Genomic DNA, 19,489 nt, shown 5'->3' with positions numbered 1-19,489 from the left:
TTTCATATTACGGAGTAGAAAGCTAAATTTGCATAAATTTTAAAGATTAAAGCATGAGACTTCAAAGAAATTTTGAGCTTGCTGCTGGCTACTTCTAGCTACAAAGGGTCTAGACCCCGGGCAGGATGTATTGATTTCCTCTGCATTCGGAGAACTTCAGTGGAAAAAACCAAGAACTTCTGATGTTATGAAAAGCATGCAGAGATCCAAACCTCATAAGAACAGGGTCTTAATTCTGATCCTACCATTTGCTACCTATGTGAACTTGAGTAAGTTGGTCACCTCAGTTTCCTGGAAAAGGGTCCCATCTTTCAGAACCACTGGGAAGATGAGAAATAAAATCTATAAAAGTGCCCTGCACATATTAGGCACTTAATAAATAGTTGCTGATAATAATAATAAACAACCAAGGATTAATCAAGATAATCACACTACATTTGATGAGTTTCCCAAGAAGATAGCCTTCAGCTATAGGAAAGAACATTCTCTGCATGACAATTCCTGAGCTATGTAAAGACCTACACAATGTAAAGACCCATAATACATCTATTGACCTGTCTGTTAAATGAGGCTGTGGAGAAATAGGAATTTAAGTAATAGACTTTCTTAAATAATTTTATAGTATACTGCCTGTTTTTATATCCACAAGGTAAAACTGTCCAACAAGAAAGGAAGGACACAAGACAGTAAGCTCAAAAATAATTTCACAACAGTAAGTAAAGCCTTTCAGCCACCAGAACTGCAAAATATTCAAAGAACATATTTTTAAAAATGAATCTGTGAATTACAATGGGCCAGTTGATGAAGCCAAGTCAGTGTCTGTGGCTCAGAACAGAGGGAAGAGGGAAAGCAGTATGAGGGGTGTGGGGTGCAGTGGAGGGGAGGGACGGCATGCTTGGACTCATGAGGCCAAATGCCTGTCCCTAAATCCAGGTGGAGATGTACTACTGGCTATACTAATATTGTGGAAGAAGAGACAAACATGACAGTCTCCAGGAAGGTTAAAACCTGGTGTGTCTCTCAGCTGACTCATGGCCCCCACACTGAAGAAGGCTGGCTGGGAGGTTGGCAGAGCAACCATCTGGTGGGAAGGGTGCCGGGGGTAAATCCAGCTCTGCGCCACAGGCCTTGAGCCCCAGCGCGGGGCTGCTCCCACCCAGAGCTAGGGCTGCTTTTCTCTAATTTGCACAAAGGCTCCATATGACCCAGCTGTAGTCCAGGAGCCGGAATACTAAAGCGGGGTGGCATCTGCTGGGGGAGGAGGCATACCAGAGAGAGGTCCCCTTCTGAAAGGCCAGTCTCAGTTTACAAAGCAGGACTAACAGAGATAAAGGAAGGCTGGCAGCTTGTACCCTAGCTGGACCCTGTATGCCAAAAGAAAATGGGGTCCTGGTGGAGCAAGATTCCCTACCCTGGAGGTGAAGGTCTTCCGGACACACAGTGAGGCTTTTTCTGAGTGTTCTTCAAGCTACTGCCTGCTGCCAAAACCTCTCCAGGCTGCAAGCGGGAGCCTCCACGGGGGAGCCAGGGCAGAACATGACTGTCACTACCACATTCCTGCCTGGCCAGAAGTAGCCAGGCCCAGCCGTGAGCTTTGGGCACAGCCCTTCCCAGCAACAGCCCCTCTGCTCCCCACCTCTCTTACCTAGGAGATCATCAGGTTGCAAGGAAAGCATAAGTAGCATCCTTAGGCTGGGATATGAGTGCTAGAAAAGCATTAAAAACAGGAAGCCACAAGGATGATGGGTAGGCATTGCTGTGAACACCCGAGGTGAGGGGATATGCTCAGAACAGGGATGCATTAATGAGAGCTCATGGCAGGGAGTGGCCAGGATTGGGGCAGAATAGAAGACAGCTGCTCTGGGGTCTGAGGCGATACCATGTCATAATGTCCCACTCATTATACCTGCACTAGCTTCTCCCAACTTATTAAAGCCGAGTTCATAAAATGTAATGGCAAACAGGTCATCTGTACTTTATCTGAAAGTATTAGGATTATTTGGGAGAAGAGCTTAGAGTAGGGATCTAATGTTTAGGCCCCCCCTTTTTTTCCTGTTTCTTGGCAAGAGTTTTTTTGTAACTTCTGTATGATGTGTAATGTGTAATGTGAAAATGGACATGGCACATTGCTCTAAAATCTGAGAGCCAGAGAATTCACAACCATGTGAAGAAGAGTAGGAAAGAAGGGGAAAAGTAAAGCAGTTGTAAATGGAAACCTTCAAGCAGAATTCTTCTGTTTACCCTTTTAAAGCCATATGTACCGCTTCTCTCACAGCAGATCCCTGGCTGGCTTGAGTTTACCTCTTATGCCAAGTTATTCTGTTTCCTTGTTTCTCGATTTCTATAGCATCCTCATAATAGGGCTCAAAGAACTTCCATTGCTGCGTCTTCACTGATATTTAATTATATCCTTTGGTCCTAAGATAGATATTTCTTTTTTTTTTTTTTTTTTTTTAAAGATTTATTTATTTGAGAGAGCGAGAATGAGAGAGAGAGAGTACATGAGAGGGGGGAGGGTCAGAGGGAGAAACAGGCTCCTCGCTGAGCAGGGAGCCCGATGCGGGACTCGATCCAGGGACTCCAGGATCATGACCTGAGCCGAAGGCAGTCGCTTAACCAACTGAGCCACCCAGGCGCCCCTAAGATAGATATTTCTAAATAGAGGCAAAATTCTGCTTGCCAACTCCTGGCCATTTGTAATTCATGACTAACCTGCCAGGAGCAGTAGTTTGGAGCATGATAATCACAACAACAGCTCTAATCAAGGAAGTTTTCCAACCCTGAGTTCTTTAAGAGCTCTAGGCTAAAGCCCAAGCAAGATGACCCTGCAGGTAAGCAAACAGCACCTATTTGAAATTCTCTCTCCTACGGGGCAGGTGGTGGAGGGTGGGGCAAATTCAGATTCGAAAGTCAGGGCAAGGCAGGGAATCTGAGGCTGGGGAGCCTTGGGGGTACAGGGCAGGGGGCAAGGAGAACAGCCTTCCAGGTCGAGGGGGAACAGGTGCTAATGTTAGAGATGAGGCCAGTCTGGCAGGGGAATCAGGACAAGGGTGCTGGGGGGAGGGGAAGGCAGTGAGGCCAAGTGGTGCAAGGGCTGGACAGGTAAGGCCTTGCGGGTCACAGTGAGGATTCTGAACATCACCCTCGTGCAACAGAGAGAAGTGTAAGTAGAGAAGTGACAAGAACAGATAAGTATTTTTTTTAAAGATTTTATTTATTTATTTGAGAGAGAGAGAATGAGAGAGAGAGAGAGAGAGAGTATGAGAGGGGGGAGTGTCAGAGGGAGAAGCAGACTGAGCAGGGAGCCCAATGCGATGTGGGACTCGATCCCGGGACTCCAGGATCATGACCTGAGCCGAAGGCAGTCGCTTAAACAACTGAGCCACCCAGGCGCTCCCAGATAAGTATTTTTAAAAGACCATTTTGGCTGCTGCCTGGAGAATGGTTTTGATGGGAAAACAAGGAAGGCATTGGGAACTTAAGGGGGAGGCAGGCCTGAACCTGGAGGAGAGGTGAGAGAGGGGGATATGAAGTAGGAGGTAAAGGTACTTTATTCCTAGAGGTGAAACAATCTCCAACGACCTACAGGGAACGATATTAAAGGCTCAGATTTCTTGCTGAAGCACACTCAACACATCTATACTTTTAATATGACTAAAAAGTTTGGAGACTTCTGGGGGTTCCCTGGAATGATTATGATTTCAGTGAGTACGTACTCTGCATATTCAAGTAATTAAATTAGCCATGAGCTTCTCTTAGGAAAACTCAAATTGAAAGCAACACACACACACACACACACACACAATAGGTCAATGCTAAGACACACACACACAGTAGGTCAATGCTAAGACACACACACAGTAGGTCAATGCTAAGACACACACACAGTTGGTCAATGCTAAGACACACACACACAGTTGGTCAATGCTAAGACACACACACACAGTAGGTCAATGCTACTTAATTGAGTTATACACTAATTTGCTCTAGAGCTGGAATTGCATAATAGGCAATCCTCACAGCTCTCTTTTCACTAAGCCTGCATCTGCTACAGTCCATCTAATGTATAAATGTGACTATGCACCTTGAAACAAATAGCTTCTGCCTCCTTGTGTATAGAAAAAAAAGTTGATTGACATTTTATTTAACCATATCAATCTTTAAGGGTGATGGATATTAATATAGTTATTCTGAATTAGAACGATCAAGCCCAGCGCTTATGAAACTAACAGAACTGTCAGTAATACATATCATGGAAACATGCAAATTCTAAGAAAGTGCTATTTAAGCACTTGATCATACAAAATTAGGATGCATTGATCACTTCAAAACCTAAAATAAAGGATCATTTCACAGAAAGAGCCCATGACTATCATCCCATTAGAACAAAGCACCACCATTTTGTTTCTGCTTTCTGGCTCTACAATACTGCCCAAGGGGTAGTAGCAGGGTAGGAGGGAGACGAGATGGTGAGTCATAATTCAGGGGGTGCTATGGTCTGGATGTATCCCCCCAAATTTGTAAGTTGAAATCCTAACACTGAATGTGATGGTGGGGACTTTGGGGGGGGGGGTTCTTAAGTCATGAGGGTGGAGCCCTCACAAATGGGATCTTATAAGGGATCCCATAGAGCTCCCCTGCCCCGCCCCCCGAGTGAGGACACAGTGAGAAGTGCCAGACTGGCACCCTGACCTCAAACTTTCAGCCTCCAGAACTGTGAGAAATAAATTTCTGTTGTTTAGAAGCCACACGGTTTCATAATAGTAGCCCAATGGACTAAGTAAGGGGAGTAGGAAGACTTTCTGGCCCAAGTAGATATCGGAACATCCCACTTTAGAGACATTTCCTTAGTTTCTGGCTTTATCTCTCAAAACCTGAAACCACGGGAGCATAGGCACTATGCATTTCTCTGGTTAGTTTCTGAGCAAGTTTTTCTAGAAGCATCCATACATAACTCACCTATCTTATCTCCTTAACTTCAATTCTACCTACCCTGTGACCCCTAGGGGGCATACAGTATCCCAGCTTTTGCCATATGCATGCACGTTGGTCACTAGAATGGAAACTACACAAGGACAGTGACTTTTATCTGTTTTGCACCCTGATGGAGCTCAATAGCCTGGAGTAGGCTACTTCTCAGCTTTAACTATTCTTGACTTTTGGAGACTGTCTACATTGATTCACTCCCAACTCCTGCAGCTTTTCCTTCCACACACACATTTTTGCACTTACTTTCTTCATCCCCCTTCATTTTCATCATTTCTGTGATTTCTGCTTCAAGCTACCATACACAACCTCGGAGCATCCTTGCCAATCCAATCCAATATATCCCTACTGCACATATCTGGGAATCTTGGAAGCTTCTGATCGGTGTGCAATGTTGTATGCCTTGAATCCTTTGAGTGGCTCCTGGTTTCTATCACCTTTCCACTTTAGATAATCTGAACTCTGTTTCCCCTGCAGAGTGTGTTTGCAGGGGACTCACCCAGGCCCCACACTTCCTAATTCCCTTCTATATCCTCAAATAACAGATTAGGCCCCAAGTCTCCTAGCAGGAACACCAGGAAGTGTCAATAATGGGGGTAGTGCTCTAGCCATTCTGGAAAACAGTGTGGAAGAGAACAGTACAGTGCCATGTGTCTGAGGGGGTATGAGAGTGGGGGCCTGAAAGAGTTGGGGGGATACAAGCTTTAAGATCCAGGCAAGTGTGGTACCTCATCCTAGTTCTGCAAACCTCCGCTGGTGCTAAGGAGACCTGCGAAGCATCACTCAACCCAGCCCCCGCCTGCCCTTCCAGCCTCAGTTCCCACATTTCGATTTCCCAACCACATTGGCCCCTTTCAGATGCTCCAGCATGTTGAGCTTTCCCCTTCAGGGCCTCCTGCATCTTCCTGCTCTTTGGAAAGCCCTTCCCACCACTGGTCTTGCCAACATCTGCTCACCTGCGCTTACATATGGCCTCTTCAGAATGGCCCTCCCTGAACCCCCAGTTTATGGGAGTCTCCTGTTACCCCCTCTCCTGGCATCATGTCTTTGCTATCGGTGTGCCCAGGTAATGTGTGGTTACGTCCGTATGTGAGTGTGTGCTGGCTCAATGCCTTTCTCCTCGGCTCCACTATAGGCTAGTCAGGGCAGGGACCACAACTATGCTCTCTCTCCCTGCATACTCTGTACCGAGCACAGAACCTACAACATAGCAGGCTTTCAGGGAATATTTGTTTAGTGAATGAATTACTGACAGAATTTGTTAACCACTCTGAGGTTCAGGTTCCTCAATAATAAACCAGAACTATTACCACATACCCCTCACAGTTGATGGAAGGACTGGATGAGATAATCTGCGTAAAGCTCCTCGCAGCCTGGGCACACGATAAATGTTGGCTCCCATGTCCTCTACATCATGATTTTTTTCTCACACCCATTCTGCTAAGTGGTACATTTCCATTTAAAAAAACTACAGCTTGGGGCGCGTGGGTGGCTCAGTCGGTTGAGCGACTGCCTTCAGCTCGGGTCGTGGTCCCAGGGTCCTGGAATTGAGCCCCGCATCGGGCTCCCTGCTCAGCGGGGAGCCTGCTTCTCCCTCTCCCTCTGCTGCTCTCCCTGCTTGTGCTCTCTCTCTCTGTCAAAGAGATCAATAAAATCTTAACAAAATAATAAAAAAATTAAAAAACTAAGGCTTGAAAGAAAAGCACATCTAATGCATGAAGATCTACAAAAGCAAATCTAATGATTTGAAGATATGATGAAAGAAGCTACTTGAAATCATATGATGTACATGGTCAAATATCTCTGTGATGTTTGTTTGCTCTATATGAATAAGCTTCTTGCTTTCAGAGAAGCGACAGTGGGAGCATGAAGATCAGTTGATGTTGATAAAAACAAAACCTAAATTTAACTCATCAAAATCTATGATACTAATCAATTTTGTAATTTAAAAGGAAGTACAGAGGGATAGAGTGGCCAGTCTGCTCTACCAGAATTAGCACCAAAACACACTCACTAGTGAAAATTTAGTTTTAAGAGACCCAGGCATGAATCTTGGCTGAAAAAACTGGCAGCTATATTATAAATAGCTGAAGGTAGGAAATGATTCATTTTGCATATCCAACTTATTTTTTTTCATAATTCTGCCTACTGCTGTTACTTTCTTAGGCACATCATTTTTTAATAAGTTTGCCCTTTAGTTTTGTTCTAACTACTGTTCTCTTCTCTCTCTCTCTCTCTCTTTCACTCTCTCTCTCCCTTCCTGTCTCTCTTTATATTCCACCCTCCTCCCCTTTATACAAATTTATAAGAATAAATTTTTACTTCTATAAAATAAATAAGAGCACATGATAAAAAATTAAACTACAAGGTGTATAAAATGGAAAAAAAAAATTCTCTCCCTTTGTTACCCTCCACCTACTACTGACCTATCTAGTCCCACCGTCCAGTTAATCACCGCTGACACTGATTTCTTCTGTAACGTCCAGAACATTTCTATGCACACACCATTATCTATCTATCTATCTACCTACCTATCTATCTATGAGATCATTTGGTATATGATGTTTTATCCTTTCTCTCTCTCCCTCTCTCTAATAATGTATTTTGGATGGCTTTTGCTATCAGAACACATTTCCCCATTGCTTCTTTGTTAGATCCCTCATTTTTGGGCCATTTCCCCATTTAACCCAATTGGGGGAAATCTGGAAAATATATTGAATTTGCATCATCAAAATATCTTCCCTTATGTAAAGCAAAAAGATAAAGATCATATACACAGGTCTTATCAAGTGGTGATTTCAGTTATATTCATGAAAATGAGATAGCACTGTAAAACTTAATTCCAAGGCAAACAAATATGCAAGCATATCACTCAGAAAATTTCTTTGATCTCTCTGATGGCCTTATCTAACTGGTGGCATTATGTTGTAATTCCACTGCCTGCCAACTGTATATTTGTAACCTTGGTCAAGGCTTCCCATGTAATACAGCTGAAGAAAAAATATTGTGTGTGTACTCTCCTTTAACACTGTCAGAAGAAAAAATAAATTTAATTAAATTTCAATCTCTGTCAGTTTAAGAAGAATAGAACAGAAATTGTAGAACATTATAGGTGGTGTTTGAATATTATTAGTGTTAAAAGGATTCCAGATTTACAGCTCTTGATAATTGTGTTGTGGTTATATAAGAAAATGTCCTTGTTCTAAGGAAACATGCCCTGAAATATTTAGTATTTGGGGGTAAAGGAGTACGATGTCTTAACTTACAAATGATTCAGAAAAAAAACAGAGACAGAGAGGAAGAAAGAGCATGCTAAAGCAAATGGGGCAAAATGTAAATGGCAGAAGCAGAGTAGTCTAGGAGAGTTCTTTGTACTATTCTTCCAACTTTCCTGGGTATACTTTAAATTATGTCAGAATTGTAAGTTACCAAAAAATGAAAAGGAGTTGGGAGTTGAAACTTGAAAGGATTACTTTTAATGCATTTATTCTGTCAACATCTGCCTTCCCCAACTCGGCTCAGTCACAGGCTCTGCCTGCATGTCATAGGTCCAACTGCAAGTCCTTTTTGGAGGGGAAACTCTGTCCCCACTGGCTGGGAAGGTCCAGAGCTGCCCCTGAGCACAAGATGTCCACATATGTATCTGGCATGTGGGTAGAGGGGTGCCGAGGGTGGAAAGACAACACCTCAGGGCTACAAAGCCACAGCCTTCCCTGAATCCTTCCTCACATGGCCCCCATACCTGGACCTCTTTCTACCTTTACTCCTTGAGGAGTATATGTTCTTTTTTTTTTTTTTTTGCTGGCCCTCAATGCAGTCCACAGCCTTCCTTGCCCTTGTCTGCCTTTCTTCCCTAAGGGCTATTCCTAGTCGCTTACACTGCTAGTTCTAGCTTGAAATACTGCCTACACTTTATAGATGACCCAAAGCCGTGACGCACTCACCTAAGCTCAATTTTTTTGTTCTTTCACTGTTGGGAAGCCTTTTCCCCAGGCCCTACTCACCAGACCAGAGGATCCCCTTGGTCTCAGTGCCATCTTCTATCTAAAGTTGGAATTTTCTAGGCTCTTTTAGCAGTCATGCTGGTTGTTGGCTACTGCCCTTACAGTTTTTGTAACTAGGTTTTCTGGGAAGTGCATTCCGCTTCCATGACGCCCAAGGACACCGGATGTCCCATCTCTAATGTTAACAGAGCTGAAGAGTCTAACTGTCCCACACCAATTAACCTTTGATCACACACAAAAACAGATTTCTGCTGCAATCTAGAAACTCAACTTCAAATGTCAGTTCTCCATTCAGAATATGCCTACACGGGACTTTCCTATAAATGATCTCTACAGTGCTAGAAGGAGAGAAACAACCTTTCTACCAGTCAACACAAACATCTAAACGAGATGATACAGGCGTGCAATGCTTCCGAAGACCCAAAGCATAAAACATGAATGTGTGTTTTCCAATATTTGCAATGTACAGATATTCTTGATTTTATTGCAGATTTAAATAAAATTCCTGACGTTTTTAAAATAGTATTACATTTCCCCCCAAATCAATGTATCTATAGCTTGTAAGTAACATCTATTGAATACAGTGATGTATATTTAAACTTTAGGGAAAAATCATAGCATATTGCATCAGAGAGAACAATCTTAAGAAGAGAAAACTTTAGGGAATAGAGAAGTGCCTTATTAAAAATTTCTTAGCGGCCTCACTGGGAAAGGAAATATTGCCAACCGCTTTCCCACACTGTATACAGCTAATCCAGACAAAAAGGATTCTCCTTCCTTCAGTGAAAGTGTCAAGCTGAAAATGACACCTTTAAGGACAGACATGGGGACAGCCCAGGAGGAGGGCAGCCAGGTGAGGGACTCTAAATACAGACACTAGCTCCCACCCACCCCCCAGCCCCTCCAAGTGATGACATTCTGGTTCATCCTTTGCTCTCTCCTTCAAGGGGAAGTGGGCTGCTCCAGCCTCTCTGCATCCCAGGGAGCTGAAATGCCTGGCCAAGTGCCTCTTGGTCTCATCTATGGGTGTAAGGAGCTGGCCAAAGGGAAGGACTTGAGTCTAAGAGAGTATGTTGACCAGAGCCTGTCCAAATGGGCCCACAGAGTGAGGCAGCCCTGAGGAAGGGATGGGGGTGGTGGAGAGGTTGGAGAGAAGAAAGGAAGAACTAGTGCTACATCAATAGAGCAAAGAGGCGGTGGCCTGGGGGATACCAAGTGTAGGGTGCATGCAGTGTTGGCCAGGGGGATTCATTCACAGGGTGCAGGATTTGGCAGCCACATATGGCACTTCTTCCTGACTCTCCTGTGTCCACTCCAGCTCTTCCTTCCTCAAATATGGACCTCATCCCCATGATGAGGGGGATGATCTCCAGCTCCCTTTCAGATCTTTGTCTCCTGCATCTTCCATCTTGATGTTTGACCCTCAAATCCACAATTCTTGTATGGGAATCATACTGGTACCTACATCCCTCTTCTCAGCTTGGATCTACTTCCCCAGACTAGACTCCACACACTTGTTTGTAGGTCGCTCAGATGCCCAGGTTCCAGCCTGTAGGCCTGGCCCTCTGATGTTGCCAAATAACACAGCTCCTCTCCCTGAGGCCAGTGGCCAGGGGGCCTCTCACGCCCAACCTTTCATGCTACCAGTGAAGCCTCTTACCTGCAGTTTGACAGACAGCACTTTGCACACTGTAAAGTTCAGTACACATACTATTTATAAGTATCGAATGTAGTTGCTACACCAGGAGGCTAAGATACAAAATGAAGAAGGCAATTCTAAAGAAAACTCTCATTTGAAAGCCTCCCATTGAAACGAATGTTCACCTTTGTTTCACCGAATTAATTTATCCCAATCTGGTTCTCAAGAGACCACTAACCGGGGTGTGGTTTGTCTTCTTGGGGTGATAAAATTGTTCTAAAATTGATTGTGGTGATGGTGACACAACCGACTAAAAGCTATTGAATTGTACTCTTTAAGTGGGCAAATTGTATGGTATGTGAATTATGCCTCAATAAAGCTGTTTAAAAAAAAGAGAGAAAACACTCTGTGGACTTCAGGATGTGAGCCTAACCCACCGAATCTATCCACCTGGCTGCCAGAGGGAGGGATCAGTAAAAGATGCAGGGAAGTCATTTTCTGGAGATTCTGGGTGGGCTCTGCAGAAGCACACACCCTGATTTTACCTGCAGGAAGCCGAGTCTGGCCATCCCTCCCACAGGCAGCTCCCCACACAGGAACACCGCACGCCAGGAGAATTGGCCTGTGTAGGTTTCTCTGCGCCTATAGCATGCAGAGCTACGCCTACTTTTTTCAGCATTTGATTTTTTCCAAACAAAAGGAGAAACCAAGCACATAAAACCCAACAGTGAATTGATGAGCAACTTTGCATATATATAGAATTTCCAGGCAATAAAGCATGCTCTCCAACAAGCTTGTCTTTGTTTGGAGGAAAATTACACTTTGCTTTCTCACAATGCCCTCTGCCAAGCCCAGTGTGCCCTCCTAATTTAAATTAGTCTTTCAATTGTATGATCTTTCCAAAAGAAACTAATTTTCACTACGCTCATTCAGGAAACTTAACCAGAACTCGGATTTTTTTGTTGTTGTTGTTGGGGGAGGTGGTAAACCCACATAGTAAGGTTTTCTGTTTTGCCACAATCCTGAGATTAATCATTTTCTGAATATCTATAAATATTATTTTGATTATGTGAATGGCTTTAAATAGCTGTTTATGAAAAACTCACAATACTGTAAGTCTGCAAAGAAATAAGCCTAATATAAAATGTGAGCAAAAGAATTAAACACAAATTGCACAATTATATTCTAATTTGTAGATTATAATTCAGTGTGCCATAATGATCTATCCTGAAAATATGTTATCTCAAAAAAAAAAAACATTAAAAACTGATTAAGATAACTTTTCTCACAAATCCTAAAATGCTTCATTCGCTGGGTAATTTCATTTTGTCCTATCTCAACAAGGACATTGAGAATCAAAGACCTCAAAAGGAGGTTAATAAATCTTGACAGCTTCTGTAGGTTCTGTTTTCTTATTGTATGTTAAGTCCTGTATGAAGTTCAGCAGTTCACATAATCTGGCATAAAAATGGAGGATTAAAAAAAAGTTTAAAACTTTGATTTCTCAGAAAATGTCTTAATGGCATCTCTTTCTCATTGCTGCGTTATTTCCCAGAAAAGGCTCCTTTTTCACTGTAATTTTCCAAAATAAATCTGTGATAGAAGAGGATATCATGGCAATGGGAAAGGTGAGAATTCCTATCAAAAGTGGATTAATTTTTTAAAATTGTCATAAATATATAGCTTATCCTATAAATTCATAATTTGGACAAGACTATCATTCTGAATTACTTTGGGGCAAATTCTTGTTGGCTTTTTTTCTTTTATTGTGGGGGAAGTGTTATTTTTATTCCTCCTCTCCCCAACCACTTCCTTCCCATATACAAAAATGAGATAATCATCCCTGAATGCCCTTGGTGACCCAAGCATATATATTTTGGGGACAAATTATGTCAGCATAAAATTCAAAATTGGCAGTCTCAGAGAACCAAGTTAGAAGTAGATCTGCTGTGTTTAAAATTAAACCATTTTAGTAATAACTAAAATCACAGAAAACTGTGAACAAAACCTCAGGAAATACGTCTTTTTTTTGGCCTGTTCATGTAAGTTACAAATCAACACATGTGGTTTATCTCAAGTGAAGCGTGCACTGTGGACTTTTACCAAAAGCAGAGTTGGTAGAAAGCACTCGACCCTTGGATGGGGAGGCTACAAGGGTAAAACGGGATCTCAGACTCCTTGCAAAGATCCACTGGCTCCGTTTTCTAGCAGTCTACCAATGGCAAGTTCCAAAAAACCAAACTTTTAATTAAATACTATGGAAAAGTAGAATGCCGCAGGCCAAACCCCCCCCCAACCAACCAAACAAAAAAACCCCCACCAGAATGGCTCGCAACAGGACAAGAATCAAGAGTAAGTACTAAAGCAGAATCCAGCTGTTGTCTCCAAAAGACTAAAAACAAAGATGAAAGCCACAGGGCTGCAGGGATGCTACCACAGAGCATTTAAAACAGACCCAGAAAGTAACAACAAATCACTCCTCTCTCCTACCTTCGCTCACATACCAGAAGCTATAGGGAGCTCTCTAGAGAAAATTCAAAACACAGTTCTTCTGTTTGGTATTCTTTGAAGACGACTCAATTGTACAAAGCATCAATCAGCCAATGAACACGCAGAAAGTTCAAGACAGTTCAAGTCCAATTTTATGATAATTGTTATGCAATGTTCATTGCCCACTTCAAAGGCCAAAATAGTGTGTGCAGATGCCTGTGTAAGAATGAGTGTTTTTTAAAAGGTTGGTACAAACTGGAATAAGAAAACAGATGGCAAGACATTGATACCATTATTTTGGATTTTTCTGAAATGCCCCCTCAAAGCAATGACAGATTTCAGCACCTGCTTCACAAAGTCACAGATGAGTTTTCTCTTCTCATTAAATCCTCATTCTTGCAGTCAGTCTAATAGCTCATGGCAGACTAAATTCCTATTCAGATTGAAATGAATGTATCATTTTTTTCCTACTTCTCTGGTCACTTATATGTGCTTCTAAAATAAACCTTCGTTGTTTTTTTTTTTTTCCATTTTTTACAAAATAACTTTTCTACTCTCTCCCACTAAACCCTTTCCCCTGGAATAAAAAGATAAAGACGAAGCGTAAGGACCAGAATTGGAACTTTTATAAAGCTTATCTCTGATTGTCTACTGTAAGCCTTGCAGTAAAAGGGAGCTTAAAATTTGGAAGTCGTTATAAGAAAGCAATACTGCAAAGTGCAAAGAATCTGGAATCCCTGGGCAGACGTGTACCATTGAAGCAACCGTTTTTACATTAAAGCATCCATGATGAAGTTGTAAATGAACTTAAAAAGGCCTTTATACAGATCTGTACAGGTACCCTTCAGACTCTAATGTTCTCCACAGACTACTCCACATCAAATAGGTAGTGAGCAAGTTCCCTGAAGCAGAGGAAGAAGTGAAAAAAAAAGGTGGATGGCACAGTGGTTTATGGGTGAGGCTAGGGATTACCCTGGAAATTACAGAGAACTGACAACTGTGACAGGTTCTGCCCATGATGCGTCTTTCGGGTGCACACAGATGTTTTCTCTGATTCTTCATGTCTTTAAATTCAAGCGTGTAAAAAAGGTCTTTGGAGTAATGAAGTAAAGCAGGGACTTTCAAGTAGCATCTTTACCAAGGATGGGGGCAGAATCTTCTGCTGGCTTGGACCTAGAGGATCAGACCATAGCACTGTAAATATCAATGTTCCAACGAGCGGGGCTCAAACTGGTGGTGCATTTGGAAGTGAAAAGCATGCTGGTGGAATCTGGCAACTGTGTCTGAAAGGACTCAAGTTTCAGTAAGGGTGCTTTAGCTTCACATTTCTTCAAGCCTTTCAGGCAATCCTGGAGCCCTTTCTTCTGAAGAAGACAAGGAAAGTAAAGATCTGCCCTGAACAAATGCATCCTACAGAACAGGGCAGTGGCTAATACCCTGTGCCCTTGAGGCCCTAACTAAATCAAGAAACTCATTTTGGAAAAATAGAAATACAGTTGTCATAACATTAAAAAAAAAAAAAGAGTTTAGAATCCTGCCTTAGTCAGAAGCCTTGTGCTCCACTCCCATGGTTAGGGGCGTCATCTGTGGAGTTGCTTTGCAAAGTGCTATTGTTTCATGATGTTTCCGGCATGCTCCTGATCCCCTCGTCAGCTTCCACTGTCTTTCACACAGGATATCAGGTGGTCGCTTTCATCTCTTGGTTCTAAGTGAACCTCAAACTGTGCCCCAGCCCCTGTGGTGCTTCCCCAGGACTGACCTGCTCACACCTCCAGGCAAGTGTGTCTTTGCTCAGCTTCCCCCTGTCCTGTGAAGGCCTTCCTCACTCTGTGCTGCTGGCTCTCACCACTTACCCTTCACAACCCCTAACCACAGACGCGTAACTGACCACTGCCATCGTGCTCTCATTATGCTCTGTGCAGATTTCTAGCATCATCTCTCTCCGGTAGACCCTATACTCCCATTAGGTAGGAAGCACATCTTACTCCTCTTTCTAGCCCCAGCCTGCACCATTGTTCCTGACAAAGAGTGGGACCTTGATAAAGTTTACTGTGTAGATGAATATATATAATGAGATGCTATCAACATATGGAAAATTTTTCAACATAAAAATATTTTTAATTTTCTGATTTTCTCTTTTATCAGTTACCAGTTCAAAGTTTGAAGACCTGTACACGAAAGAATGTCACAGCTGAACCAAGACACACAGAAGGCTGGCAGAAATGCATGCTAGCCTGGCATTTAACTTGTATTCCCCTTAAAGAAGAGCTTGAAAATGGGACTTGGATGCAGCTTTTTTGGGAGGTAAACCCAGGAGCAGGAAAACTGAGGCAAGGAAGGAGGGAAAGACAGGAACGTTTGTTACTGAGCTAGTTTTCTTACTGGTGACTCTTGGAGAATGCATCCCAGAATTCTGCCTCCAAAGCACAGGAGTCTGGAGATTTATCTACGGACTCTCATCCCGCATTATTTGAGGGGTACCTCCAGCGCACTAACTCCCCCCAAACTTCCCAACTATCCTGAGTTTAGGTTGTGCAAGCTCTTGTGGTTTAGAAAGAAGTCCTGAGGTGCCGAGGCTGGGAATAGTTTTGGTGGGGCACTGACGTGCGCGGGAGCTGTCCATCCCAGCTGCAGCTGAAATGGAAGGTAGGCCACAAACACATTTAACTAAAGTAACAAAATAAGGTCTTACATCATCTTTTCCAGGATTGTGCAGCTAAATAAATAACTTGATTCCAAAACACAATCCATTAATCCATAAAAAGAAAGTGCTTCATGGGATGGTGTGGATGTCCTGGCTAGACCTTGAGGAGAGTTCCCAGGGGACCAGGTGATTTTGCCAGCTTATACTCAGTAATAACCCTCAGCCCCCCAAACAGCCCTGATTCCCACCCTTCCATCCCCCACCATTCACAGGGCAAACAAAGGGAGGACAATTGCCATACATCCTTTCTCACTCCCTGTGATTTCTTTTTACCATGTAAATCGGTCTTGGTGGTCATTTTATAAAAACGAGTGACGAAAGCAGCAAAGAGGAAAGAAGGAGGGCCCTGCTGATCCGAATAAGTTCCAACATTTAAAGATAGCTTCCCCTCTCCTCTCTTGGGCTCTGATAATTGGTTGGGAGGAATTCTTATCCACCTTCCATGTTGGGGGAACCTACGACAAATGACAGCAAACTTATACTACTTAGCTTTCTCCAAGTATATTTGATAAAGCTTCTTGCATTCATTGTCAGAATTGTCAGAATTTTCTACACCAGTGGGGAAAAGGACAGACCAACTGCAGAGTTTTTGCTATTTTTTACCTGAATCTCTGTACTATAGTTTCTTTATAGGGTAAGGATGACGTCAGGCGCCCCCCCCCCGCCCCTCTGTGCACGTGCACTCTCCATTGATGCGCCCCATCTGCTCTGCTCCCACCACGCAGAACAACTGTCAATAAATTTGGTCCTTTGTTTCTTGCAATCAGTCTCACTTTTCCAACATGAGCCTTTTAGCTTCATACTGGCCCGGAATTTTGAGATACACAGATGTCATGGCAGTGAGATGAGGAAAAGGGACATAAAATCAGAAATCAAAGCTGGCTTCTAAAAGAAATGTCTTTTACGGAGCACAGAGGATGTTCAAGGTGGTGGAAAGATTCCGTATGATACCATAAGGGTGAATACATTTGTCCAAATTCATGGGATGTACGACAGCAACAGTGAACTCTGATATAAACTAGGGATTCTGGGTGATGATGATGTGCCAGTGAGCGTCCATCAGTGGTAATAGATGTTACCACTCTGGCGGGGGAATGCTGATAATGGGGAGGCTGTGTGTGGGCTGAGAGCAGGGGGGATCTGAGAGATCTCTGAATTTTCCCCTCAGTTTGGTTGTGAAGTTAAACTGCTCTAAAAAATAAAGTGTACTTTTAAAAATTAATAAGTAGGGGAAAAAAGAGGAGAAGGAATAGGAGGAAAGGGACACAAAATATGCATCAAGAGATTGAGAGAGATCAGAAAATACCAACTGAGGGTTCTAGAGGGGAGGGGGTGGGGGGATGGGTTGGCCTGGTGATGGGTATTAAAGAGGGCACGTTCTGCGTGGAGCACTGGGTGTTATGCACAAACAATGAATCACGGAACACTACATGAAAAACTAGTGATGTGATGTATGGTGATTAACATAACATAATAAAATAAAATTTAAAAAACCTCAATGTTTGAAACAAAATACTATCAGATGTTGGCTAACTGAACATAATAATAAAAATAAATAAAAATTAAAAAAAAAAAGAAAACACCAAGGGACACATACCCAAAATGTACTATCTGTCAGATGTCATAAGGTGATATTTTTAAAGTTCAGGTAAGGTCTTAAATAAGAAAGAAAAGATATAAAATCCAGGCTGGCTTCAGGGATGGGTGACCCATGCAGTCACGCCAAGCCCCACGTTGAGAAGGGCCTTGTGCTTAGTTTAATGCTTGCTGCTATCGGCTCAGAATTCTTAATAATTTTTAAACAAAGGCCCCATGTTTTCATTTCATTGTGCTGGACAAATTATGTATCCGGACCTGAGTAAAAGGATAGGAAATGTGAGACAAGATCGTTCCCTTGCAGGCTAAAGCATAGCAAGGAAGGATTTGCAGGGATATTCTCAGAGCACTTACTCCCTGCTTCTCACTGACTCATGGTAAGTGGACTCTTTTGGTTTAAAGATGCTCAGAATGTCAGATTTTCATGTGCCTTGTCACATGCATCCAGTGAACTGACATGTGGGGTAGGGGAGATGAGATGGAGGAGAGAATCGGTACCCTGGTAGGGTAGCCCTGAGAATAGGAAGTCTTACGGATGAAGTTCCAAATGCATGCTATTCTAAATCCCCTTCACTGCTTTCCTTATTTACAGAAGTGGGGGAATAATACCTCAAAAATAACCATTGGTCACGCTTCAAAGTAAGATTCACTTACATAGAGCCAACTTCATTGTGAAGAAAATGCTTTGAGGGTCTCCTGTAGGGCAGCCTGACTAGAAATCTACTTTCCTAAAACAGGGCAGAAGAAGCAACAAAAGGTCTCCCAGTGGTCCCCAAGGACAGCTGTGGAAATGGCTGTCGCCAGTCATCCAATTCCTGAATCTAAGCCTTGGTTCTTATCAGTCATCAAACTTCCTCTCCTTAAATAGAGCTACTGCAAATGTCACCACCAGCTTTCCTAAGGACAAAATCAGGGATTTGGCGTCAGAACCTCAGCTGCCAAAATAAAAACCCTCTAAATTATTTTCAGTTCCTGCCTTACATGTTCTCTGTTCACTGTTTACCATCATGATGGTTGTTCAAGTTGGCCCTGGTGGATTTTTAGCTTGACAGCTGTAAAATATTAGAGCATATATTCTTCTTTCTTTTAGGGCTACAGAGAAATACCCAGCACACTCTGGGGCATTCTCCAAAAAAACTAGTGGATAGAACTCCAGATACACAGAACAGTTTTGCAAACTATAGTAAGTTTTTCTTGACAAAAGCTAAGAGAATTCAATTATTACCTAAGAGTTTAAATATTGGTTTTGACCTGAATTTTACAAAATGTCTATCCATATTTTAAAAACTTTCTTGCTGACTGACACTAAAAAGTAATAAGCCAGACACAATCAGAGATGCACTGGTTAGACTGAATGTATGTATACATGTATATTTTTTATTTAAGCTCATCTTTGTGCATAGACATGTCCTCTCATGAAACCTTGTTCCGTCAGTGAAAATTGCAAGTTGAAATGACCTCCGTGGGAGAAGAGGCACTTGTTATTTGGATGCAATCCTAATTACAAAGTAGCTTGATGAACAGAGACCAAATACTGCCCATGTTTATAGCAACAGGACATAATTTGGTCTCTCAACAATTGAAATCTGTTTGTAAGCAAACAAGACCTCTCTACTGACATTATTACCATGCGTAAGTATTACTGCCAAAGCTTTAACAATGGAAATGCAGCAAAAATGGATTTCTTTCATTATAAAAACCTGTCCAAAAGATGTTAAAAGCCCATTAACTTGAAAGTGGACAATGTCATGTGACCTCTTCCACTAAGTAGTAAGGAAAAAAAATGAGTGCCACAACTCTTAAAACGTAACTCTATAAATATTAGAAAAGAGATTTTAGTCCGTGAGTTCTCATTCAAATAGATGTTTGACATGACAAATATGATTTTACTGGTATTTAAAATTAGGTCCAAACTGACTATCAATCTCTGAAATTGCTTGTCAGCACTCACTCTTTCCTTTTGTCTTTTCCTCTTCTTTTCCTTAGTGAAGGGATGTCTAGGAAGTCAATTGAAGTTCATCCTTATCACCCCATAAATGGTTACCAGCCCTAGGAAGATGGACGCCTGGG

General features: G+C 42.5%; 1 protein-coding gene across 2 annotated transcripts in view; it reads right to left on the bottom strand.

Moving 5' to 3' along the window:
• The window catches only part of RAPGEF4 (Rap guanine nucleotide exchange factor 4), a 292,248-nt gene that overhangs the window by 127,617 nt on the left and 145,142 nt on the right, over nt 1-19,489 (bottom strand). The gene's annotated exons all lie outside the window — the stretch shown is intronic.

This window comes from Neomonachus schauinslandi, chromosome 3, assembly GCF_002201575.2.
Source record: "Neomonachus schauinslandi chromosome 3, ASM220157v2, whole genome shotgun sequence".
NCBI classification, from domain to species: Eukaryota; Metazoa; Chordata; class Mammalia; order Carnivora; family Phocidae; genus Neomonachus; species Neomonachus schauinslandi.
Note: the sequence above shows the minus strand (reverse complement) of the source record. Positions and strands in the feature narration are given on the sequence as shown.